Below are 26,624 nucleotides of genomic sequence, written 5' to 3'. Positions count from 1 at the left end.
CGGGAAAATTCCAGAAACACCCTTAAAACAAGTAGCCTTGGGCTTAGCCAAAACGCAGCCCTCAGTTTTCCTGCAGTGACTGGTGCAGGATTTAGAAAATAATGGACAATCCTCCCATTTGGAATCACAGTAGCTAGGATGTCTTTCAGACCAGCGATTTCTTTCCTATAAATCAGACAGAAGACTTCAATGTCATCTGGGTATATTATATTACATTATGTGAACACAAACTAAGCTTTACGGGGATGCTGTGTTTCTAATGAAAGACATTTATAGAAATGACTCCAAATCCCCCCCCACACACACACCCAACCCCCTAAAGTTTACTTCAGAGATAAAAGAGCAGATTGTCTTTAGTTTAAAGACAGTGGCTCCGGCAAATTTAAATATTTACTGTGTCATATTTTTTTTATATCAGTCAAAGTCTAAATGGGTACTAACATTTATAGCATCACTCCTGGACACAATAATACAATATTACAGCTTGAAAGGCTTTGTTGAGTTGGACCCATCAGAGGCACCGCATCCATACAAGCTGAGCCATGAGAAAGAATGACGATTCTTTCTGGGCGTCACTTTTCAAAGACTACCAGAGAGGCAAATCGCACAGCCTGGAGTCGGCGAATGTAAGCTTTCCCCAAGTTTCTTCATCCAGTCTCCCTAGAGATTCAAAGTCCCCCACCTCCACCCCCTGAACAGGTGTTCTTCTCTGATCCAAAGAATGGGAAGTGTTTGAGAAAACTCCTCTTTCGTAATCCCCACAAAAACACGCAAAGGAAAATTGCTAAGCTTCCATCTCAAATGTTAGGGATTTGGAGAGAGTTTAAACAACAGCTTGCCCCAAATGTCACAGCTCCGGTTCTGTGACACTGAGATGGTGGGTGCTGATGTCAGAGACAGGATGGGTCTGTGCACTCGCCTTTGTACACTCCATTTTAACTCTGAACCCCGAGCTGGGAAGGCAGTGGGAGCCGACAGCCGCCAACCCACTGAGAAGTTTCCCGGGTTTGCTGACAAGCACAATCAGAGCGATCTCTTCTACACAAAGCGCAGTGGGATATGAGTCAACTGCCTTCAGAAGTCACACTAAACAATCTACGCGACTGCTTCCTTCCCTGGTCTTCAATGTCCAATAAGCCATCCACGGTGCTGCGTCCTGGTTCTTTGGGAAGTATCTCTATTCCCCATTTCATTTTAAACAGGTTCCATCCTGGAAACCTCTGGCAGACAAACCTTCAGGGCGCTCGGCTGATTATCTCGGATACCAAAATGTAACAAATGTGTCCGTGTGTCAGCACCAACACAGGCATGAGCTTTTACATGAAACCGGTCTGCAGCTCCGCTCTCATCCGACACCCTGCGTTCTTCCGGGAAGCACTGGCTTCTTAGCTTCTTCCAGTGGAGAAAGCGCCCTTTGCAAACAGATGTCGTCTTGCTTCTGTCGTTCCTGGTTTCAACCTGCATAACTGGCACGAGCTCGTGGCTTTTTCTCTTAACCCCATCCAATCAGGTAAAAGTCCCTCTGTCCGAGGAACGTAAGACTGCTCCGGGCTTTCAAGGTGAACAGGAAGGGGCCGTTGCCATCTGGTGGCCCGATGCACGCCGCATCCCTCATCACACCAAAGGCAGACAATACTGGGCAATCGACACGGCCAAAGAGTGACATCAGAGGTGGTGGAGCTGACCCTGGAAATGGGGTTGTGGATTTGGATCCGATGCAGTTCTATAACCTTGAGGAATTGCTAGCATTCATATCATTTAAGTCAGGGCTAGAGGTCCAGGCACTAGGATGGGAAAGATGTTACCACTTCAATGTCCAAACTTTATTTGGGAATGTTTCCATGACGGCACAATGCAGACCACAGACCACAAAACTGCGTGTGTTGCCAAGAGGAAGGAGGTATTTTCACAACACCATTATAGTGGTGGTGTTGCTGTGAGGTGGCAGAGAATTGATTTATTTTTGTGACTCACCATCATCCTATGCGACAGAGCAGGGCTGCTCTCTAGAGCTTTCTAGGTTGTAAGCTTGATGGGAGCAACCCCCTAGACTCCCCCCCCACCCCCCACCACGCTCAGAGTCAACGGATGAGTTGGAACTGGGACTAGCCTTTCAGGGAGCCGATGAGCGCGTAGCCCTTACACCACTAAGGCCCCCCCCCCTCTTGAAATATCACTGCTTCAACATTATGGCAGCGATCAATCTGCTGCCTGTTGAACAACGCCTTCCTGAGTATTGACGACATCGTGCTTCATGACATTTCCATGCAAGTGGCCTCCTGTGCCATCCCGCATACTTCACGGAGTGCTCTGTTACACACATCACGCTCAGAAGGGTCAGCAGGGTCCACCCGCTCCCCGGCACCCACCCAGGTGAAGAACCCGAAACTGCACAAACGCTTTCAGAGTGCAACCTGCCGGTTTCCACGGCCAATCCTTCCTGGGCAAGCTCTTGGAAGTGGAAACAACTTGACCTTGAAACCAACACAATCTCATTGCTGTAAATAGCGGATGCTGCCAAGAGCCCTTTCTTTTCTCGCTTTGCTGTAAGGAAGGACCTGCGGCCTCCAGAGCAGCTCTCCTGGCACCGAGTGGCTGGGTCTTGTCTATTGCTGAGCGCCAGCAGTGACATTCGGCTCTCGAGGCAGGAAAATTCTGAGTTCAGGTGGCTCAAATGGAGTCTATCCCACAAGGGCATTGAATAGAACCCTCTCATGACCTTAAAGCATCGTGGCGAGCGCCCCAAGAAATCTTTGCTAAGTGGGAAAGCTATCACGAGAATGGCTTAGTGACAGTAAACTAAGGCATGATCACGTGTAATAGTGCATCGCGGAGAGTTCTTATAAACGCTCCTATCTGTGCCCGTGTCAGTGAACATGGGGCTCAGGGTCTGTGGAACCCGACCTCTGGCCTATCATAACCATGAGATCAGTTAAATGACGGCATGATAGCTCGTGCCTTGAATGCAAGTACATGAGACGTCTCGGGAAATCCTCCAAGAGAGGCCCTGACTGAAAACACATATCAGATGCCAGCCCGTTTCATGAATATTCATTCATTGAGAACTAGCGAGAAATTGTTGATAGACGCACTTGTATCCACTCCCCGCTGCAGTCTAATGCTGTCCGACCTGCTTTCCGCCCCCAGTAACGTCAGTGCTGGCCGTGGGTGTGTGCTAAGACTAACACAGCATATGAAAAACGGAGTCTTTTTTTACATGGAGACCATTCCCATTCTGTGCAGTGCGTGCTGTTCATATGCCGAGTTAAGGGTTCCGGTCTCAGAAACCCCGTCGAGTGTCACTGTGAGTCAGACTCGGCTCCACAGCGGTATGGTTTTCGGGTATGTATTGGACCATCACGCCATCAAACTATGCTTTGCACTCTTTAAAATACCAGCCACATCACATCTCATACTACTTGCCTAAAACTTTTCTCTTGTTTTCAGTTAAACTCGTAAGGTTCACAAGCCTAGTTAGAAATCTCAGCCTCAGTAAAGTTCAACACAAAAGGTTTTCTGTGAATTACAAGGCTCGAAATGATGCACCTTATCTGCGGTGACAGAACATCCCAAATTCCCAGCCTTGGGCAAAAAAGGAAAGACACCAACCGTGCACTGAAACCGTTTGCATCCGACAGCAGAGCAAGGCTGAACAGGTAAGAGCTCTCAGCTAATTCACCCAGGATTTGAAGCCAATCTTTGGTGCCTACTTATCGGTATTTGTGATAAAGTGAATCTCCATTTCGATTTTAGGGCTACGATTTTCTGCTCTGGGCAATTACTTCAATTTCCTACAATTTAAAAACAGCTTGCATGGCTTCTCAGCAAAGACCAACCCAGCCACGATATTCTCCTCACAAGCAAGTTCCCAGCAAAAGACATCGCAAATGTGCTGTTTGCTCCCCCCCCCCCCGCCCCCCAGCATCTGCATTCACAGCAGAGGACGCTTTACCCAGCTGCCTTGGCAGAGTGCGGATCATTTTTCTCTAAACAGGAAGTTGTTGACAGTTTGCCCCTGGTCGCTGCAGAATGCCACTCGCCGGTTCTGTGAGAAGCCCCTCAACTTTTGTTCCCGAGCTGCCTGGTCATTTGCGTCGGGGTGGCTCCTGTTGCTGCTAATTATGAAAGCCACAAAAACAAAGATAGAAACACAATCTCAAGCTGTTCTCAGCTGATCCGGACCAGGGAAGCAAGTGTTTGAAAAGCCAAGTCAGGAGCCCATGGCTCCGCTCGGCTGGAGTTTTTAAAGCCCAAACAGCGCTGGCGAGAGGATTCCTGGAGCTCACCCGGGCACTGAGGTCAGGCTGCACATCCCTCTCTCTAGGCAGTGCAGTGTTAGCAAGCGTTGAGCCAGCAAGGCGATTCTGTTTTGATCTACATCGCAGAATGAGAATCCAAATTTAGCCCAAATTCCAGAGGCGCTACCCCAAACTAGCAACCCAGGAGCTGCTTGGAGTTTCCTCCCGGATGCAACAATCATTGCTCGCAGAGATAAACTTGTGAGAGCTACGAGACAGCAGATGCACCACACAGAGCTTCCAGACCATCTAACTACAAGACACCAAGAAAACCCAGTACCTCACGCAGAAGTGGGAGATTTAACAGCCCATGCTCGGCAGCCACGGGAAAGCAGCAGCCGCGGCGGCAGCAGCGTCGGAGTCCAGCATCCACCCGATTCTCACAAGCCTTTGACTGTGTGGACTCAGCCACAGGCTCTGCCTCCAGCTGACGTCAAAGTCCCTGTCACATGGCCAGATGAAAGCCAAGAGAGCACTGGTTGTCGTAGCAACCACAGACCGGCTCTGAAATTATTTCAATAGGTCATCTGTCACTGGTGTGTGTGCGTCTGTGTGTGTGTGCGTCTGTGTGTGTGAGAGAGAGAAAGAGAGTGTGTGTGTGTATGTATGTGTGTGTGTGTGTGTGTGTGTGTGTGTGTGAGAGAGAGAGAGAGAGAGAGAGAGAGAGAGAGAGAGAGAGAGAGAGAGAGAGAGAGAGAGATGTGAGTGTGACTGTGTATGCACTCACCCCACAACCAACACGGACAGCTCTCTAATCACCTCGGCACCCCAAGTTGTGACTCAAGGGTGCCCACAACTTTTCTCTTGAAGGCTTCGCTTGGTTGTCTCTTCATGGTATTTGCTGCAGGACCACACCCTTGGAAGTCCCCTCAGTATCACGAAGCTCAGGTGTCTCTGAGCTACCAAAGGACAGAAAGTGGGTAATAAGGCTGGAGATGGTTTTCTTAGCTGATTGAATTTATTGTTAAAAAATTAATAAACAATAAAAATGAAGATGCTTAAGGTGGGGTGCGGGGAGGTCTTTAAGCCTATGTAAGAATTCACACAGAAATTTAGACACCATGTTAAAATAAAACGAGAACCCGGGTGGTGGCCCAAGGCACAAGGGTCTAGTGATAAACACACCAGTGACCCCGTGGGACAGAGTTGAACTGCTCCAGGGTGTTCCCAAGGCTGTAAATCTTTAGAGAAGCAGACTGCCACCCCTTTCTCCTTCGGAGCAGCTGGTGGGCTTGAACTGGGAACCTTTGGGTTAGCAGTCTAGTGCTTAACCCACTGTGCCAAGAGGGATCCTTGACCCCACCGAGGATGTGAAAAGCAGGGAAAGGCATGTAGAATTCCTACACTGTAAAATGTCTTATGCAAGAACAATGCTGACAGGAATTTCAAAACAACGCTACTTTAAAGCAACCATTTCAAACGTCGTGGGACCTTCGCTTCTGGACCACCATGTTCTTGCTACCAAATCCACAGCCCTCCAGCCGATTCCAGCTCTGTACCAGGACCCTACATAGAGTTTCCAAGACTATAAATCTTTATGGAAGACAGCCTCCTCTTTCTCCCTTGGATTAGCTGGTGAGTTGGAACTGCCAACCTTGCAGTAAGTCACCCATCCCCTAGCCCACAAGACCACGAAGGCTCCTAAGGAAAGCTGAGAGAAATGGCAGATATAAGGATACATAGTTTCTAACCCCCCCACTTCATTTCCTTCAGGACGACCCTAACATACTTCAACCCTAACACCCATGTGTATTTCCTAGTTCATGGGTCTTCTTCATTAACAAGGAGCCAATTCAGCCGAGTTAAATGATGGTGATAGTGAGGGACTTCAAACGAAGACATCCAGCAATGGACGCGCAGTCTGTGGGCAAAGGGGCTAAAAGACAAGGAGAAGAGTTGGCTCTCAAAACCCTAAATAACTTTTCATTCTTGGTTTTATCAGGATTGTTACTCTTGTTTTTTTTTTTTAAGAAAGAGGAAGGAAAGGAGAGAGGGAAGATCTATATCTCTAAGGTTCTATGAAATATAAAAATAAGCTAAACCAGATCATCAGATACATTTGTGTTGCTGAAAGAGCATGAACTTTCTTCAGTTAGAGTCAGACAACGTCTTCTTTAACAATTACCAATACCCAGCGTGCTTGGGCAAAGAACCTGCTCTTCCAACTTTCTTTACTTCTCTCCCAGTGGTGGTGGGAAAGCACACTCCTTTTCAATTGAACCGTTATTTTCCTGATGCTGTCATCTACGTTGCTGTTAGGTGCCATCGACTTGGTTCCGACTCATAGTCATATGCTTAACAGAGTGCTACCGTGCCCATTCTGCTGGTAGGCCATGATACAGATTCAATATCATTCACCAACACCACGATTCAAATACATTCTCCTTCAGTCTTCCTGACTCATTGCCCAGTTTTCACATGCATATGAGGCCACTGAAAATACCATGGTGAGTGCCGCACACCTTGGTCCTCGATGGCGCATCCTTGCTTCTGAACAGTTTAAAGAAGACATCTGCAGCAGACATGCCGATGCAATACATCACTTGGTTTCGTGACTAGCTCCTTCCATGGCGTTGATTGACGTAACATGAAATCCTTGAGCACTCTCATCGTTTCTCCACTGATGTTGCTCAGTGGTCCAGTTCTGAGGCTCTTTGTTTTGCTTTAAGTGGAGGTCTAATCGCACTGAAGCCTGCAGGCTCTGACCCTCATTAGTATGTGCTTCAAATTCCCTTTGCTTTCAGCAAGCAGAGTGTTAACATCTGTATATCATAGGCTGTAAAAGAACCTTCCTCCAATCTTCATGCCATCTTCTTATTCATAAAGGCCCATTACGCAGATTATTTGCTCAGCATCCAGATGGCTAGAAGCACAGTGACACGATACTACCCCGATGCACACCTTCCCTGATCTAGGGCCCTGCGGTGTCCCCGCATGTGTTCCTAATGACGGCTTACAGAACGCAGCTTCCACGTGAGTATAGAATTTTCACTGTTAATCTATTCACGAGAGTTGAAAACTTACCTCTTTGATCAAAATCAGTTGATGTACTGAATCCAAACTCTATCTAAATGTGTCAGGGCAAATCTCATAAGGAGTAGATTTCAGCAACCACCAAATCCACTCCTGTACAATGTATTCCACATATGGATCCCGGCTTCTGTTCAGAAATGCACACCATAGTAGTAGGGGAAGGGGAGGTGGTGGGTCCTTTTGAACTGCCAGGCCCACATGTTCTCTAGGACGCCTGGTATATCACCACCACCACCCACCCCCTCCAAATCCACCGTAACCTGATCAACTTCACTTCCTCTTGAGGCAGCTTCCCAGCTAACCCAGGAAAACGGCAATGCCACACGTGGCCAATAGGTGAAGTCCTCAAAGATAGAATGTTCTCAGTTATAAACATTCCTGAAATGCAGGCCTTCAAATGCTTCGTGGGGAAATTAGCAAAAGCCAGCATTCTCATTCTGAATGGTTTATCTTTGTCAAGACTGTCTGCCCCCTGAGTCGTGCTTCAACGCCTTATAAGTTACTCAGTGGACTGACTCCCCACATCAAACACGGATGCACGTAATGTTTGTGTGTGTGTGACTAGAGAAGTCTCCTGCATCGAAAGGAGTCACCAGTCTCCTTCAGGCTTAAAACTAGGGTTCTAGTCTCTTTGGAAGTGAGAGCTCAATCCATGTACTTAGTTAAGGTGAATCTAGTTGGAAATACCATAAGAATGGGGCTTTCTAAAAGTACAGCCCAAAGCTATGAAGAGATGATGTGTTTTAAAGGACAATACCTGATGTTAGATGAAAATGATTCACAAAATTTTAAAATACCTCTCCAGACACGTCACCACACAGTAGTTTTCACTTGCTGTAGGAACGTCACGGCTGCCTATTATTAGTTTGACCACTTAGCCTGAAATAGCGAGTAAACGCACTAAACAAGTAGACCAGCGTGCGTTCACACCCCCTGACAAGTGAATTGAGCTTGGAATAGACCCGCTTTCCAGCTTTTCATTCAATGTCTGAGCTACACTGGACTGATGACACGGGATTTGGCTAGACTGGATGGCAATGTCTGAGCTACACTGGACTGATGACACGGGATTTGGCTAGACTGGATGGCAATGTCTGAGCTACACTGGACTGATGACACGGGATTTGGCTAGACTGGATGGCAATGTCTGAGCTAGACTGGACTCGATGACACGGGATTTGGCTAGACTGGATGGCAATGTCTGAGCTACACTGGACTGATGACACGGGATTTGGCTAGACTGGATGGCAATGTCTGAGCTAGACTGGACTCGATGACACGGGATTTGGCTAGACTGGATGGCAATGTCTGAGCTAGACTGGACTGATGACACGGGATTTGGCTAGACTGGATGGCAATGTCTGAGCTACACTGGACTGATGACACGGGATTTGGTTAGACTGGATGGCAATGTCTGAGCTACACTGGACTGATGACACGGGATTTGGCTAGACTGGATGACAATGTCTGAGTTAGACTGGACTGATGACATGGGATTTGGCTAGACTGGATGGCAATGTCTGAGCTAGACTGGACTATTCGTAGGGAGAGATGTTGCTCTCTCCACTGTTGGAACCGTAGGGTCAAAGCCATCGACCTCCTGTGTGAGGACAGAGCTCACAGAACGGCACTTTCAGAGTAGGCCAGTGAACAAGGTCCTTAGGTCCCCTGAAGCTCACCATCTATCACCCAACACTGTGGTGAGGACAATGCATTGCACATGTCCGCCACGCTGGCACCTGGGAGGCAGCTTTATGTGGATGTAAGGTCTGGTTTATCCGTCTGCTTCTCTGAGAATTGTGTGAAGATGTTCAAGGAAAGAACAGAAGCTTTGTCATGTCTTCGTTAGCACAGGGCCCACCACATAGTGAGTGCTACACAAAGGCTACCGAAGGACTCAACTACTATAAAACGAATGCTGAATAATAGAAATAAATGGTATTCTCTTTTCCTTCCAATAGAAAGGCAATGGGAGAATAAAAAAAATAAGGTCAAGTTATAACAAAACTTTGCAGCACAGGATTAGTCATGTTTCCTTATAAAGTAAATCAAAGTATTCCTACTAAATCACACATATATATTATGAGTTTACATGAATGGAATGCTAATATATTTTATGGATATTGCTGTTGATACTGCATAATCTTTTACATCCACTGATGTTAACTGACCACTTATTATATGGGGAAGATGCTTCTACGTGCTGTGTATAAATAGAATTATAGACTGCATTAACTCTGTCCTATTGCAGTCACAGAAACTAGAGTTGAGAGAAATGAAGAACTATCATCAAGCAGGACTGAACGAAGATTCATTAGCAACCTGTGATGTGCGGATGACTCAATCTTCCTGTAAGTGGGAAGGACGGGAAGCACTTACTGATGAAGATTAAAAACAAAAAACAAACCCCCAAAACTACAGTCTTCAGAATGGATCACACCTCAATATAAAAAAACAAAATTCCTCACAACTGGACCAGCATACCACATCCTGACGAGCAGAGAAGATTGAAGTTGTCAAGGATTTCATTTTAGCTAGATCTGCAATCAACGTTCGCGGAGGCCCATCAGGAAATCAAATGAACCATGGCATTCAAACAGCAAAGGTGTCACTTTGAGGACTGGGTGTGCCCCAAACCAAACTGGGGGATTTGTGCCCCAACCCAAACTGGGGTATTTTCAATGGCCTCGGAAGCCTGTGAACGCCGGACAATGCAAAAGGAAGGCTGGCATAGAATGACTACAGTGTGTGTGTATATGTGTGTGGAGAGAGAAAGAGAGAGAGAGAGAGAGAGAGAGAGAGAGAGAGATCATTGGCAAATCCTATCATGCTGGGTAAAATAGAGGTCTGCACACAAGAGAAAGACCCTCCAGAAGATGGGCTGGCTCGGTGCTTATAGGAAACCACAGGCTCAAACTAAGCGGTGGTGAGGATGGCACAGGACCTGGCTGTGCTTCATTCTGTTGTCCACAGGGTCCCTGCGAGTCCCCTAACAACCTAAACAAACTCTGTCTCTCACTTTAAGATCCGCAGTCTCAGAGCTCCAGGGGGGCCACTCGCCTGCATCCCACGGGGTGGCTGAGTCAGAATCAACTTGATGGCAACGCATTTGGGTTTCCTGTTGGCTTCCATCTCTCTGCTTGCAAGGTTTTCTGTATCTTTTTCATTTTGAGACTCTAACTGCAATGTGTCTTGGTGTCAGATCTCTGGGTTTATCCTACTTGGAGTTCTTAGAGTGTCTTGGATTTGAAGACTCATGTCCTTTACTAGATTGGGGAATTTTTCTGTCCTTATTTTTGGAAAATATTCTTCTTGTGCATTCCTCTCTCTGACAGGTTGCCCAGGAGCAGAACCAAATGTTCCCGAATTCCCGTTCTTCACAATGGTCTGCATACTTTGCTATGTGCACAAAATAGGATGCCTATGTAAAGCCCAGCAAACACAAGTAAACCTCCTTCTGGCATTTTGTTTTCCTTGAGGCTGCATCTAATGCCAGGATGGCATCCCTCCTTCCACGTCCTCTGCTGAATCCAGCTTGAATCTAGATGGCTCCCTGTCAATGTACTCTACAACCGTTTCTAGTTTTTATTTAAAGATGGAAACTTTCTAAATTATCTTCAGGAAAACTTCATTTTCACGCCTTCGTGGTAATATTTGATAGTTTGATGGTGTCTACATTCTGTCGGGTCGCCTTTCTTTGGAAGGGAAACACAAGAGAAGGTCAATCCTGAATTTGTTTGTGTTTTGTTTTTTGCTAAGGCCTTCAGGGAAGCTGAGATGTCGTCCTTTAGTGCCCATGGCCCTTGATCACCTGCTGTCTTTGGAAAGGGCTGACCATGGGCCAGGACTTTCTGCTAAAGTGACTCCTTTATTCCTCCACCTGGTTTGGATGCTTTCTGCATCATTCAAAAGTTTGCCTCTGGAATCCTTCAATATTACAACTTGAGGCTTGACTGTTTTTCTTCAATTCTTTCAGCGTTAGCAACGCTAAGCACACTCACGCGCTTTGGTTCTCTAACTCCAGGTCTTTGCACACTTGGCAAGAATGCTTTTCTTTGTCTTCTTGAGGTGCCCTTTGAATTGTTCTACTCGACTCTTTGCTTCATCATTTCTTCCATTTGCCTCAGCTACTCCGTGCTCAAGAGCAAATTTCGGAGTCTCTTCCGACGTCCACTTTGATCTCTTTTGTCTCGTCTTTGTAATGACCTTTTGTCTCTGTGTGTATGAAGTTCTTGATGTCATTTCACAACTTATCGGGCCTGTCATCAGTGTTCAATGAAACAAACTGTTTTGAAATGGACTCTGAATGGAGGTGGGATATACTCATGGGATATACTTTGGCTCTCATGGACTTGCTGACATTTTCCTCTGCTTCCATCTGAACTTGCAGATGAGCAGTGGATGGTCTGTTCTACAGCCTTGTTTTGGCCGATGACATTGAGCTTCCCCATCTTCTCCCCCCACAGATGTAGTCAGTGTGATTTCTGTGTGTTCCATCTGATGCGGCCCATGTATGCAACAGCTGTTCATATTACTGAAAGTGGTATTTGCACTGAAAAAAAAATCCTTGGTCTTTTACAATTCTATCACCATTTCTTCACCTTCATTTCTATCACTTTCGCAAAATGAGTCTTTATCGAGTTAAAAAAGACTGACATCATAAAAAGTATTTTCTCTAATATAACAGTGAAATTAAAAATCAGTAACAACAATAACAACAAAAACTCTTAAAAATACACAAATATAGGCAGGGGCAGGGGGAAAACACACGCAAATATACGGGAATTAAAAAGCACCAGGCACGCTCTCCTTTTAGTTAATCTACGTCTAATGTCAGCAAGGGCGAATAAGAAACTGGAAGGTAAAACTACATGTCATAGAGTCAACTGACAATGATGGCATGCATACCAAAACTTACGGGAAGTCGTGAAGGTAGTATTTAGAAGAACACTTATAGCAATAATGCTTACATAAAAGAGGAAAAAAAGAAAGAGCTCAACTCAACAATTTAGCTTGACAGCTCAAGAACCTAAAAATGAAGAGCAAATTAAGCCTAAATTACTAGTATAATAAAATCACAATGATCAGAGCACTGATAAATAAAATGTAAAATAGAAAAATAGTAGAGAACCTATGGAACTAGAAGTGCTTTGAAAAGATCAATAAAATTGACAAACCTTTAGATGGCCTGACAAAGAAAATATGCAAGCAACCAAAGTAAAAACTTTAAGCGAGGATATTACAAATGACACATGAGAACAACGAACTGCACCCGCCTATAGACGCGACCTGAATTTGTACTGGGGCCAAGTATCTCCTACCTGTTCCGTGAGAGAAATTTCCTCCCTGGCCTTTTGGATGTTGATCGGGGTCTTTTCCGTCTTATACATTAGTTGTATTTTTGTCTTCATTCTGTTATGATTTTAGCTTTACCACCTTAAGTGTGACTTTGTTTTTTATTGTTTCCTGTTGGGTTTCCCAGCTGGGAAGCACAGGAGGAGTGGAGGCTTAATGAGAATCTCTCATACAAGGGGTTCTCGGGAATGCAGGGGTGATCAGGAGGGGAAGGGGATTTAGGGAGCACGTAATGAAGGCTGGAGCAGGGAGGGAGCACTGGAACGGATTGGGATTTCACAACTCATTGCAAAGGCGATTTAACCTTGCGGGGTGGGGGGAGTTTGGGTAAATACCTGAAATGATTGTCTTGAAATAATATTTAAGCCTTAAACCGAAATTAAGATTTGGCATCTTCTTAAAATCAAACAATAGTTTATCTTAGCCAGTTTATTTAATTTTTTATTATTATTAAATCCTTTTATTGGAGGCTCTTGCATCTCTTATCACAATCCATGCGTTCTTCCATTGTGTTAAGCACCCACTTTTTAAAATTTTAAACTCTATGAGTCCCTAATAAAATGTAAAAAAAAGAAAAGAAAAAAAAAGAAAGAAAGAAAAGAAAATGATTAGGGCAAAGAATGTACAGATGTGCTTTATACAATTGATGTATGTATATGTATGGACTGTGATAAGAGTTGTATGAGCCCCTAATAAAACGTTTAAAACAAAAAAATTAAAATTTTAAACTCTTTAAGAACCATCTCTGTGAGATTACATTGACAACAGAAACCTGAAATATTAGATAGGAACATTCGGGGGAAGTTCATCTATATTAGGAGAGAGAAACAACTCATCCAAGGATGGCAAGAAAGGTTGCATAATTTGAATGATGTAACATACAATGTACGTTTTGCTATGTATATTCTCAATAACAACAACAACATTTTAACAAGAAAAGAATATCTATCTATATACTCAAACGGTAGCTTTAACTGAGGCACAGTGAGATTACACAGACGGGGCAACTCTGGTTCCCCATTTTGATGGATTAGCATATATTTAAAGTAATGCTTTCACTGGAAATAACTTCAATGGCAGGATTTTAAGACATAAACTACTGAATGGCATCAACAAGAAACCAAGACAACAGCAACTTAATGTCACGACCCCAGAGTGGGGAATAGATTGAGGTGAGCCTAGCCATGCTCCACAGCACTTGCTGTTTTTCTCCTAACGGACGTGGTGACCCTGAGTGCTGAGGAGCTTTGGGGAGTTTCCTAGGACTGCAGAGACGAAATGCACAGCACAGGTTTTACAAGGGCCCCAGGACTTGAGTGACCGAGATCTTGATACAACGGTACAACAAGTGATGCCAACATCGGGGATGGCTTTCCCCTTAAAGTGCTCGTCAACTCCTAAGTGGCGAGAGGTAAGGACATAAGAAGTCAAAGGAAAAGATACTCTCAGTAGTGACAACATAAAAGGCAGTACTAGCGGTCTTGCTGTCCTGGGGCAAGGAAAAGCCGAGTCCAGGAGCCTGGAAGGAGTTGGAGTCTGGTGAAAACATCTTAGCTGTTTAGCCCTGGTATCTGAAAGGTCATGCCCTCTAGAGGTAACAAAATCGGGTAACAGATAAACTCTCACAAAACCTGCTGGAATGATTTAAATCCCTAATTGAATCAAGAATAATTTGCCCCTACTCTACCTGCCAGTGAAAGTGAACCCTTTCTGGAGGAAAATGATGTCATGCAGAGCCTCTTATACCATAGATAAGTATTTCTTTCATGGTCTGCGACTCGTGAGCGACATGCCCTTCTTTCGGTACGTATATGTGGCTCTGAAGTAAAATTGGAAAAATGTTAGAAGATAATATGCAGAGAATTGGGATTTCATTTGTGTGTAAAAGTATATTTGTAGCTCTTGGGTAATTTTTACATTTTTCTCAGGGACAGGATTGGTTCTTTCATGTCAAAAGTTTTCCTATCCCTGGTCAGAGCAATCAGAAAATTCCCCAAATAGACTGAGAACCCTGGAGTCAGTGATGGTAGAGACTCATCAAGAATTTCTGGTGCAACGGGACTTATCAAAAGGGCTTCTTTTCTAATTCCATTATGAAATCTTCAAATGGCAGTGAGTGATGTTCAAACTGAGGTGGCCATGGAAAGGTGATGGGGGGAGGGAGGTGTGGGGGAGGAGAAAGCAGGCGAATCGGGAAGCCAAGATGAAAAGGGAGATTTCTGACCCATTCGAGCAGCCCACTGTGAGTGAGTCACCACGGGACCTTCTACCAGGGTGAGAAGAGGCTTGGCGATACAGTTCTATCTATCCGCACGGATCTTCAGGTTACAGACGGCAAGCTCCCCCAGAAGCCCTTGACTTCCTCCTCCCTGGGCCCGAGGCGCCACCTCAACATCACACCAACAACCTCTACATTCATTTTGGCCAGCTTGAGCGGGCATTCTATCACCTGAAAACGAGGGCGTTAGAATATAGACACCATCAGCTCCTCTCGGCCCTTTACTGAGTTAGTGCTGCTGCCTTCTCAAAAGCAAACTTGACCTTAGAGGTGATGTAATTCAATTAGTGCACCCACTCAAGAAATACGTTTGCAGTGTTCCAATGGAAATTTATTATTTTTCATAAAAATATCCTTGAGGCAATTTGTGACCAAAAAAATGAAGCTCACATGCACATGGCTAAAACTATAAGCTATTGACTTAAACAAAAAAAATACACACACACACACACAAACACCCTGTGTTATTGTGAATTAGGCGGCGGCTTACATTTTTGCAGTCACTGGAACGGAGCCAAGGAAGACTGCATGGTGTGAGATCAGGCAAGGTGTGGGTCAGGGATGTGTCTGCCACCGTGTTCATTCCATCTGCAGGCTGAGTAGCCCTGCAGAGAAGCTGGACTGTGTGAAAAGATGGCAAAGGGCAGGGAGAAAGAGCTGGACCACACTGAAACTTCTGATGAAGGTCTAGGCCAAATCCCTTCTTGTCTTAAAATGACTCCATTGTTTTCTCTTTTTTAAATCATAAATATTGTTCCTGTAAAAAACTCCTCTTCTACCTTTGGTTTTCCCCACCTAACTCTACTTACAGACAAAAGGACTGAACACATCGGAATGTCCATCGCGGTGTGAAGCAGAGGCTTTCTGGATCGTTCTTGAGAGCGAACAGCCCTCTCTTTCCCCCCATGGAGCGCCTGCCGCCTTTGAAACCCCAGCCTCACAGATAGCATGTAAGCATCCACCTTCCTCAGGCCACCACCCTTTCATACAGCTAGCTCCTCATGTGGTGGTGACCCCAACCATCAAATTATTTTTGTTGCTACTGCATCGCTGTCATTGTGTTACCGTTAGGAATCGTCATGTAAATAGCTGATAGGCAGAATGTATTTTCATGGTTATAAACTAAACATAACGAAAGTATAGCGATTCACCACAAAAACAATATGTCATTCTTTATGGTGAAATATTTATTTCTATTTATTTATTTCTAATGACTTATAAATAAAATTTTGTCTTGACACATGGTGTAGCATGGGTTACCGTCTTAATATAATATGTGCTAATATGTGTTTTCCAATGGTCTTAGGCAACCCCTGTGAAAGGGTCGTTTGACCCCCAAAGCGGTCAAGACCCACAGAGGTTGAGAACCACTGTTCTAATGCTTCTCTGGCAGCACCACCAGGGCGCCGCATGCTCCTTCTAATGCAAATGCGCATGATTTTTACAAGGACAAAGATCGCCGTGCCAAGGGACCACAGTGTGTACAGTACACAGGGTCCCCGAGATCCACGGTAACCTTTGCACCTGGAGCAGCGTCACATTCATGATTCCCCCAGTGGCGATGCCCACAGCAGACAGAGAGGGTGTGTCCATACCGCATCCGAGCAGGGTCCCGGGCTCAGGGGTCTTCATGAAAACTGTCCATACACACTCTTCCCCAGATGGCAGTGGCTGGTCACATCCCTTGACATCTCTTCATTGGTTCTCTAGAAACTTTCCGCATATTTCTAAGCCAGAAGGGGATGTGTGGATCCCCCAAAGTTACCGTGAGGGTCCTGCCTTCCAGCGCCACTTGCTTGGTCAACCCCAAACTGAGCACTTCGATCATGACCCCCGCGGGGCCTTGTCTTCCTCCTGGCGAGGCACAGAAGCAGCTCTTGCCCCGCCTCGTCTGAGAGGCCAGCACATGAGACACGAAGCCTGGGCGGCAGATACAGCACTCGATTCAGCTGCCATCCCTCGGCACAGCTAATCGACACATTGTTTGAAGAGTAAAGGCCTTAGCCTTCTTTTTTTTTCTGGATTGTCGTTTTATTTCCTTGCCACCCACGTGAAAAGAAAGGCTCCCTTGCCCGTCCTCACAGTTCCCAAGCCTAATAATTCTCATGGCTTCAGCCTCTTGCCTTGAGCGTCTGGCAGCATAAATAATGCAGGTGCACAGAAATAAAACGTAGCGAAGCTGGATTTTGCTTCCTCGGCCAATCGGGACCCAAAAAGAAAACAAAAAAGGGGAGGGGTGGTGGGGGTCGGGGTGCAGGGGGGAAGAGATTGAGTTGGTAGAAAGATGCATTTTGCAGTCTCCCAGCCAAGAGGGCATCGCTGACAATGAGGATTTCAGAAAAATAACCCTGAAGAGATGGGTTCCGGGCATCCCATTCGGCACAGCCTCCTGCCTGAAAGAGCCATTGTTCCAGGCCGGTCAGGTGGAAGCCTCTCCCATGAATGCGGCTTTCTGAGGAAATGCTAAGCCCGCCTTCGGTTCAAAGACCCTCTGACACCAGAGACTTTGCACGTGATTTGGTGCTCGGGAGGCAGCACTCTATAGCCTCACAGGTGTGGCATAATCAGACATCTGAGACAAGCAGCTTCCCCCAGAACAGCTGCCTCAAGGAGAAGGCTGCAACCGGCCCATTTGAAATCTGCTCCACGGACGCCTTGTGAACACGGAGGACGGGAAATCCGGCTTTCCAGCTGGTGGTAAGTAAGAGGGCGACCTGGTAGGAGGACTTTGTCCTAGGGGGCATGGGGCTTAACATTTCTTCTTTAAAAATCTTAATTTATAAAAATTAAAGTAACTTGAAGCCAGTATAAAATGAAGTGCTCAATAATTCACCCATTCCGTGATCCTGCGTAAGACCTTTCTTTGTCCAGTTCTCCTCATACTCTCCTCTAATCTTTAATGTGTAAGAAAAAAAATAAACACGGCATTTGAATATTGACTTTTGTTCATTTGTTTTTTGCTTGCTATGTCCTTGGCACTATGCAGAGCACTCCGTGGGACCAATCTCACTTCAGCTTCACAATAAGCCCACAAGGTAGGTACCAGTATTACAGACCCAGGAAAATGAAGTCTTAGGAGAGGTTCAGTTACTTGCCTGAGGTGTCTGACTTAATAAGTGGAGTCAGAGAGTCGAGGCAAGAGCTGGCATGCAAATTCAAACATTGAGAAGTCAAATGCTTCTCTCTCTCTCTCTCTTTCCGCTCAATGGCAGCAAATCTGTACATTCCCAAAGCTACGGAGCCCTGCACGTGTGTTCAACATTGCTGCTTCTGGCCTTGCGTGCAGCCCAGGGAGCAGCTCCTGGAAGGAGCAGCAGGTGTCACTCTGGGCTCCGGTGGTATTGGCTGTTCTTGCAACTGGAGCCTTGGGCAGCCGAGGGGACCGGCATCCTTTCAGTGCTAGCAGTGGCATCGGCACGGTTCAAAGGAGGCACAAACTCCATAGTTCCAATGGGCGCAGCCAAGCACGTTCACTCATCCCTGAGAGGTGCCGATAGAAACTGCACTCGACTGCTGACTGAAAGACGGGAAACCACATTGGAAGAAAGGTCTGGCGATCTTCTTCCCAAAAAATCAGCCATGGAAAACTCTATGGAGCACAGATCTTCTCTGACACATCTGGAGTTACCACGAATCCAGAGTCAACTCCACCACAACTGGTAGGCCTCCAAAGGTATAATTAGCCCAAAAGCAAAGAGAGCCCACTCTCTGAAGTCCAGAATCATACTAAATATACATGAAACCCACCGGATGAAGTTAAATGATATTTCTAAGGTTTGCCAGGATATAAAAATGTCCTCTGATATTTTGTATTTATGCAGAGTTCAGAAGTTTCCTGATGACCAATGGCATCTTTTCATTACACGCTACAGTAGTTCTGGCAAGTAGTTACAGTTTTAGGAAATCAAAAATAAAATGAGCAAATAGAATGTAAACTAAAAAAAACTTTTGTTGGTCTGTTGGAGTGTGTTAAGCTGTAATTCCAAGATGTCCAAACATCCCAAACAAGCAGGAGCCTCCGTAACCTTTTCTGGAGCCTACGTTTCCAGAACCAGTGCCTCCCCTTTGGTGACATCACTCCAAGCCTCACCTTGAGTGCGGTCTACCTTACGGTTTCACAGAGCTCCTTAGCACAAAGAACACTTGTGCTCAATCCTGCCAAATATTTGAGCAAAAGGAAATGCAAAGAACATCGCTTCCATACTTTTTAAGGCCCACAGTATGGACAAACAATGTCTAGAGCGAAGGAGGGCGCCAACGGACATGCTTGGGTCGAAGGGCTCTTAAAATACGAGCTGCTCCAAGACTGTCCCCAGAAGGTGTTGTTCTTTACACGGGGCTTCATTTCAGGGTACAGGAGAGCGCTGGGGGAGGCTCTTCTAGAAACCCCTCTGAATATGATGGCGGACAACAACCACCAACTGACAGTGCCACTGAAGCAGTTCTATGGGGGAGTGCCAATTTAGTCAACTGGAGAGGAAAATTCTGGAAAGATTCCCTCGGTTTGCCTTTCAAAATCCCAGGAGAAAAACTGAATATAGCAGCCTACTTATGGCTCTCCATGGGGTTAGTGTGCCTTACACATTTTCATTTCCTTCTGATTGCCTCTCAAAAGAATACTGTGCAAGCCCTGCAATTACCCCGAGCAAGTGCCATTTGCTGTGGAATGTCTACATGCCGTCAACTGTTCCTTTGGTTTGCTCTCAGAGAATAAGGGGTAGGGGGACCACCTTCTGTAAGTAGAGCCTGGGAAAAGTCTCTGTTTTCATGTCACCTTGGTCCAGGCCTAGCCCACATGCAAGTTGGAGTATATTGTTATTAGTGTCACTGACCGCACTTGCTGCCAATCGGGGCCGAGCTCCCTGTTTCTGGAGCCCTTTCAGATGGCACTGGCTTCGCGTTCCACGGCTCCGAGGGATCGGAGCGCTATGTTGGTGAACAAAGCATTATTATTGCTATTCTCCCTGGCCAAGAACAGCTTCCAGAACCACAAATACAGCCACAGTACTGGAGTACAATGACACAGACCTTGCTTCCCCTCGGTGACTCACTGCAGATCCTTTATCTAAATCCTAATATTTCTCATTGGGCTGAACCACTGTTCCCACCACCTCTTCAGATACCGAGCTTAACAATGGTTTACTCTCCATATGAATTTAGAGGGATTGCTCGTGGCTCCAAGGGCAAAATCAGGGGTTTGGGCCTACCAGATGCTCCTCAGTAGAGAGAGGAGGTGTCTGCACCCGTAAAGATTTACAGCCTTGGGAGCCCTAAGGAGCAGTTCTGCACTGCCCTGTTGGGTCACCAAGAGAGGAATCTACTTGACGGCTGTGTGCTTGATTGTGGCCTTGGTTTAGTAGAAATCTTAAATATGAATTCTCTTACTTCATCCTGACAAGAATCCTATGAGTCAAGAACTAATGTTTCCGTGCTACAGGTGATGAAACTAAAGGTCATTAAATTGACCACGGCAGTTTACGGAAGAATGAGGTGAACCCAGATCAGGATGGCTGACTTTACCATCCAGTTATTCTGCTCTGATGTTCTGCCATTTCTCCAAGTGTCTCCAGGTCAAAGGTTTTGGGGAACCGACTGGTTCCAATGACTTATGGAACTATAGGAACCCTAGGCAAGTTCAATGATTATAAATAAATGCTTTTATCTACCTCCCAAAGGTCTCCATCTGTCTCCGCTTTTCTGAGCATCTTCAATCTACACATAAAAACCATGATCGCTTGGTACTATCTTTTGGCCCTGGCATCTAAATCCTCTAAGCCAGGAGTCAACTAACTGTGGAACTGTGGGCCAAATCTAATTTGTCATCTGCTTTTCTAAAAAAAAGAATAACACATTGGCTGTATCTGTTTGTTTAGGCACTGCCTATGCTGCGTTTAATGGCGCAATGGTAGGATTAAGTAGTTTCTCCAGAGATGGCATAGTTCGCAAAGCCTAAAATACTATGTTCTTGCTTTAGGTCTCAGAGCCCAGGGCAAGTCAGGGGAATTCATCATCTGACTGCTTTCTACTTCAAAAGGAGGAAAAGATGCGAAGACCCAAATGAAGGACTCGAATTCTTTGTTCTGCCATAGGATATCCTGGATTTGGGTCCACAGGTTTCTGGGTGTCACAATCAGCTTGGAAATCCAGGATCATTTGAATCCAATTCAGAATAATTCTTTGCTGCAAAAGCTATTGTAAGGGGCAGTGGGAACACACATCTTCAGGCTGGCCTACTTATATGCCTTTGTCCACATCCTACCTGGATTGTTTAAGGACCCATTGGCCGGGGCCATATATCTATATGCTGCTGGTTTCTCAGATTTCCCGGTTACTCAGACTGCGTCATGTACAGGTAAACTGGAATGGAAGTCCCTCAGGCACAAGCCCAGCAGACGTGAGCTGTCTTCCTACTGCTGTGCACTCTGGAGGTGCAGGTGCACCTCAGGTACTGAGCTCCTCCTGAGACTCCACCATCAACTCCCAGGACAAGAGAATGCATACAAGTTGGTCTTAGCCTTCCCATTAAAACCTAAAATAGTTTATTGAGTATAGGTGAAAAAAATCACAGCAAATGAGGTTCCCACTTGATAATTTTTATACCAATTGTTCTGTGACAATGGTTACAATTTCCCAATGTGTTGGTATTCTCAATATTTCTATTCTGTTTTGTTTGGTTACACTATGAGTTGATTGACTTAATGGCACCCAGCAACACCCATCTCAATATTAGATGTTATGAAGAGTCCACTATATTTTAAAGGTCCTGTTTTTTATAAAGTTAACCTTCGTGGACGGCACACGATAGCATTTTGTATACCCGGGGTTTCCATAAAGCATTGCTTTCATTAGAGCACTAATTCAATGCCGAGACTTTATCTTCTCCAGTACATGGGGCAGGAGATCTGGGAATCACAGTAGTGTTAGACTGCTAACCACGAGGTTAGCAGTTCAAAACCATCAGCCGTTATTTCTACTCCCGTAAAGAGTTACAGTCTCAGGAACCCAGAGGGCTTTCACTAATCAGGGAGACAAAATCTCAAAAGAGGCTCTAAACATTTATCAATGTTAAATAAATAAATGCAAATTTGGCAAATTTTAAAGTACTGCTGAGGTTAGAGGGAGAGAGAAAGGGGGAGGGGAGGTGGGGCTTAGAGATTTGTTTTCCTGTTCTGGATGTTTCGTTTTTAAATGAACTGTCAATCACGGTGCCTTTCTCATGTCCCTGAGTTCCTTGAAAAGGCACAATGGATTTGTACTGGGTGTGATTTTCAAGAGTAGTGACGCGAATTGACATGTTTAAGGCGTTCTCTGGGAAGTGAGGGCAACTTGTGAGCTCAGATGAGACGGTCCCAGTCCTCCTCTCAGACCCGAGGCGCGCGCGCCAGCTCTGTGTGGCAAATGCTCACTCATCACTACCCTTCATTCCTAGTGAACTCGCAGGGATCATCAAAGTCAGAAAACACGCACACGTTTGACAATGGGTAGACAGAACCCGGGAAGATGCCCGGTAGTGTGCTCCTAATTGGACACTTTTGATCTAGTTCTATCCAGCTCTGGGTGACCCAGGCCACCATGTGGTATAGACTACTGGGACCTTAGACTCTGTTCTTTGGAGGTCCGCATCATCCTCCCCAGGCCACACCAAAACTTGATGTGGAACCCCACGAAGGGAATTGGGCTTCACCTCAAACTCACCCGTAATCCTTGGTTTCAGAACCCTCGTGTTTCAGAATCAGGTAACTGCTACCCCCGGTTATAGGTGCCCAGTGAATGGTGGTCTGGAACTACTGATCTTTACTAATTTAACACTCCCCTGGCTCTATTGTGACATGGATTCATCTGGAAGGCTTTGGTAAATAAATGTTATTGGACGTTTGCCCTGTCATCAAACTCTGTTGATTATGAAAAGAGTGTCCAGTCACACAAGAGTTTAATCTGTTCACGTCAATAATGCATGCATTACAGTTCACAACTAGCCTATGCTTGTGTAGTTTGCTTTCCATAGAAGTCCTTTAAAGCCTAGACCACTGACTAGATTAATGTCACTATCAACAGAATGACCTCACGCCTAGGAGGATGATGGATTATGTTCTCTAACATAAAATGACAATGATTCTCTAAAGTGAACCAGAGACATATATAAACCACAGATGCATGGATTGGGGGCTCACACTTAACTCTAGCCACACTACAAGTAATTAGTTCTTGTGATGTGGCCCTGCTTGATGGGCACCCTCATGAAGAGATCACTGAAGATAAGGTTGCTAAAGAAAGTGTGGGGAAGAAAATAGATGGTGCCCGGCTAGTAGAAAGAATATTGTCTGAGTAATTAAAGGCATGTCTTCAAACAAGCAGCCATCTAATAGAGACATCAACTAAGCCTACACAGAAGAAGCACACCAGCCTGTGTGATCTAAGGATTATAAATAATAAAATCCAAATCTGAAGGAGGGAATGGTATCAGCGCTTAAATTATGAACACCCAGTTTGCAGAAGGCTATGGATGACAGTGGACACCCAAAATACATTTGCAGGGTCCACACAGTGATTAAGCCTCTGGTGAATCCCCTCGGAGCATAGACCAGGGATGTGTGCAGCCTTCCTCGCATGCAGAGTGCAGTGGGTGTTTGGGTTTTGTTCCCCATCCCTTATGCCCTATGTTTTCCGGTATCTGAAATCCAGGATTGATAAAGCTACAGTGACTGCATTGATGATTTATTAGGGAATATGGCAGAGGAGGTTGGGTAGAAATGGGGAGCTGATAACAGTAAGTACAAGACAGATGAGAATGTTCTAAAATTGATTGTTGGGATGATAGTATAACTCTCTTTAATATAACCGAACTTTTGAATTGTATGATATGTGAATTATGTGCCAATAAAGCTGTTAAAATCATTAAAGCCATTTTCCCATTGTGTCAAAACCAAAAACAGTTTTGTAATTAAGAAAAACAATTTGTCTACTGTATCAGAGTGAGTTGATTCGGATTTTTGTGACCCCTAAACAGAGTTTCTGAGGCTGTCAATCTTCATGAGAACACTCAGCCTCATGTTTTTCCCGAGGAGCAGCTGGTGGGTTTGAACTGCCAATCTTGTAGTTAGTTAGCAACCCAAGACCTAACCACACTTACCACCCCTCTCTCCAGTCCCACAAATCCACAGACCTTCTGCGTGTGGCCTCCGACAGCCCAACTCTTGTGGCCAAGACACAGAGTTTACACCATAAATGTGACAGGGCACTGTGACTTCCTGCTCACTTCCCAGGAAGAAATGCATCTTTGTTCATTTTGGCTTCTAAAAATAGTGTTTTCATCACTTCCCAGCTTAGCAAGGTTTGACAACAAGCAACCATTTCATGTTTAGAATGGCAGTAAGATTTCAGAATCTGTCTAAGGGTGACCATGTCTATTTACTTTAAAATCCTAATTACAATGGAAAAGACATCTGACACAGTCCTCCCCCCAACACCACTGCCCTTCCACCCCACCCCCACCCCCAAACCCAGGCTGCCCTGGGCAGTAATCATATCGAACCAGAAATATGAGAACAGGTCATGTTTATTAAGCAAATACTTGATTTCAGAGACCTGCAGAAGCACAGAGCTGTGATCAGTGAGGGTGTTTCCTCACACAAACAAATGGTCGAAACGCCAACATGAATGCTGTGGGCCATGACCTCTAGGTTCCTTCAAGGACAGGCAGCCGTACACTTGCAGCTCCTGAGACATTAGTCACAGGCAGTGGCCTGCAAAGTTCTGTGGCTCATTGTTAACCTCTGAAGTCTGCAATGATCACCGTAGTCCCATATCCACCCCACTGCACAAGCCATTAAGCCTTTCGGTTCTTTTTAGGAAAGTGCCCACCCCGGGAGCCGTCAGGGCCTGTATGAGAAAGTAGGCTGCGAAGTTCACGGCAGCTCATGGTAGGCTGCAGCTCTTCCTCCTGGGTCTCCTTTCCTCCTCTGTCAGACGGAGGGAGTTAAACTAGATTGCCGTGCTTCGCCTTTGAAAGGGCACTGCAGGCATGGGGAATCTCGTCCAACCGCAGACGCTAATTCACGGGGTCTGTTGCGGGGCCTGAAATGGTGCATCACCAGCAAGCCCTCAGGTGATGCTGATGCTGCTTCCTGGACCCACTCCGACAGCCACAGGCTAGATGCTGTCTAAAGACACAGCCAGGGCTGAAGTGCGTGTGTGTGTGTGTGTGTGTGTGTGTATGGTATGTGTATGTGTGCGTCTGTGTGTGGTGTGTGTGTATCTGTGTGGTGTGTGTAGTGTGTGCCTGTGTGTGTGGTATGTGTGTGTGCATGTGTGCAAGCATGTGTGTGGTGTGTGTGTTTGGTGTGTGTGGTATGTGTGTGTGGTATGTGCATGTGTGGGGTATGTGGCTGTGTGTGGTGTGTGTGCACGCGTGTGCGTGTGTCTGTGTGGTGATGTGTGTGTGTGTGTGTGGTGTGTGCGCGTGCACGTGCGTGCGCGTGATTCAGCATGGTTTAGAAAGACCAAGAAAACAATTTTGCAACCTCCTACGGGACAACGGAGTATCTAACCACGCAAGTCTGTAACCACACCGCTGGGCAGACTGCCCCTGTCACCGCAGCCAGGATGGTTCCAGTTTAAGATATCAATGCACACAGGACTCCACATACCAATAAACAACTTCAGATTCTTCCCCAGGAGCCATTACGATGGCTGTTGCCCCTCTTTTTCACTCAAGACAATTCAAGTTACAGACTGCAGCTCAGATATCCCGAGACGAGGCTTCACGTTGAGAACCAGCAGGGAAGTGTTTCCAACGGGTGAGGATCCAGCTTGAAATAACACTTGTGATTCTCAAAGAGTAGGGGCCCTAAATCTATCCCCCGAAGTCTTCTGAAAACTAAACAATCATTCTGCTTGCCTAGGAAAGTGTTCCTGCCTTGAGCCCTGGCGGCACTCGCGAGATGCCTCCACAGGGGCTCAGACTGGCAGCAGGACGTCAGTGGCAGAGTGAGACGGAGACTGGGGTTAGTGGGGACCGAGCAACTCGGGGAGAATGAGCAGGAACGACTTCCCTTCTGGGCGAATGTGCCCACTGCCCATGGAGAAACGGATGGATGGGCGTGGGTGTGGCTGCGATCCCTACCTGCACAAGGAAGTCATTTTCTTAAACAGAAGGAACAAAGAAAACCGACCCCTTTCCCCGACTAGAGCACTGGCTGGAAGTCGTGATCAGAAGAGAACCGGGGATCTATCGTGTGGACTTGGTCTTGGCACGGCTTCAGCCTGCCCGCTACCTGGGGGAAGCTGTAGAAACGTCACCACTTGGGACAGACGCTCATTGTTTTAGGATCACTGCACAGAAGGTATGTCCATTCCTTCCAGAACTGACACACTAACCTGAAAAAGGGGTCAAGTCATAGGAGCCTCCTGTGGAAAATGTATGAGTCCAGGTGTGACCAAGCAGCCCCCTTAGGGGGACATGGAGTGGGGAAAGGCATGAATGAGCGCTTGCTGTGGAAATCTGTGCTGTTGTGGTATGCTGTCCGGCGCATTCTAACTCAGAGCCAGCCGAAAGCACTGTGTGAAACGGCTCCGTAGGGGTGCTTGGCGGGGGGGGGGACTCTCTACAGGAAGAGATGGCCAGGTGTGGAGTGGCCACTGGGCCTCTCAGTCAGCAACGA

General features: G+C 46.0%; 1 protein-coding gene across 1 annotated transcript in view; it reads right to left on the bottom strand.

Moving 5' to 3' along the window:
- NCALD (neurocalcin delta) overlaps positions 1–4,692 on the bottom strand; it is a 93,379-nt gene extending 88,687 nt beyond the window's left edge. The window contains exon 1 of the mRNA XM_075549426.1: positions 4,579–4,692. The gene's annotated coding sequence lies outside the window, so the exon portion shown is untranslated. The remainder of the gene's footprint in view (positions 1–4,578) is intronic.
- Positions 4,693–26,624: the final 21,932 nt, after the last annotated feature.

Source organism: Tenrec ecaudatus, chromosome 5 (genome assembly GCF_050624435.1).
Source record: "Tenrec ecaudatus isolate mTenEca1 chromosome 5, mTenEca1.hap1, whole genome shotgun sequence".
In the NCBI taxonomy this organism is placed as follows: Eukaryota; Metazoa; Chordata; class Mammalia; order Afrosoricida; family Tenrecidae; genus Tenrec; species Tenrec ecaudatus.
Note: the sequence above shows the minus strand (reverse complement) of the source record. Positions and strands in the feature narration are given on the sequence as shown.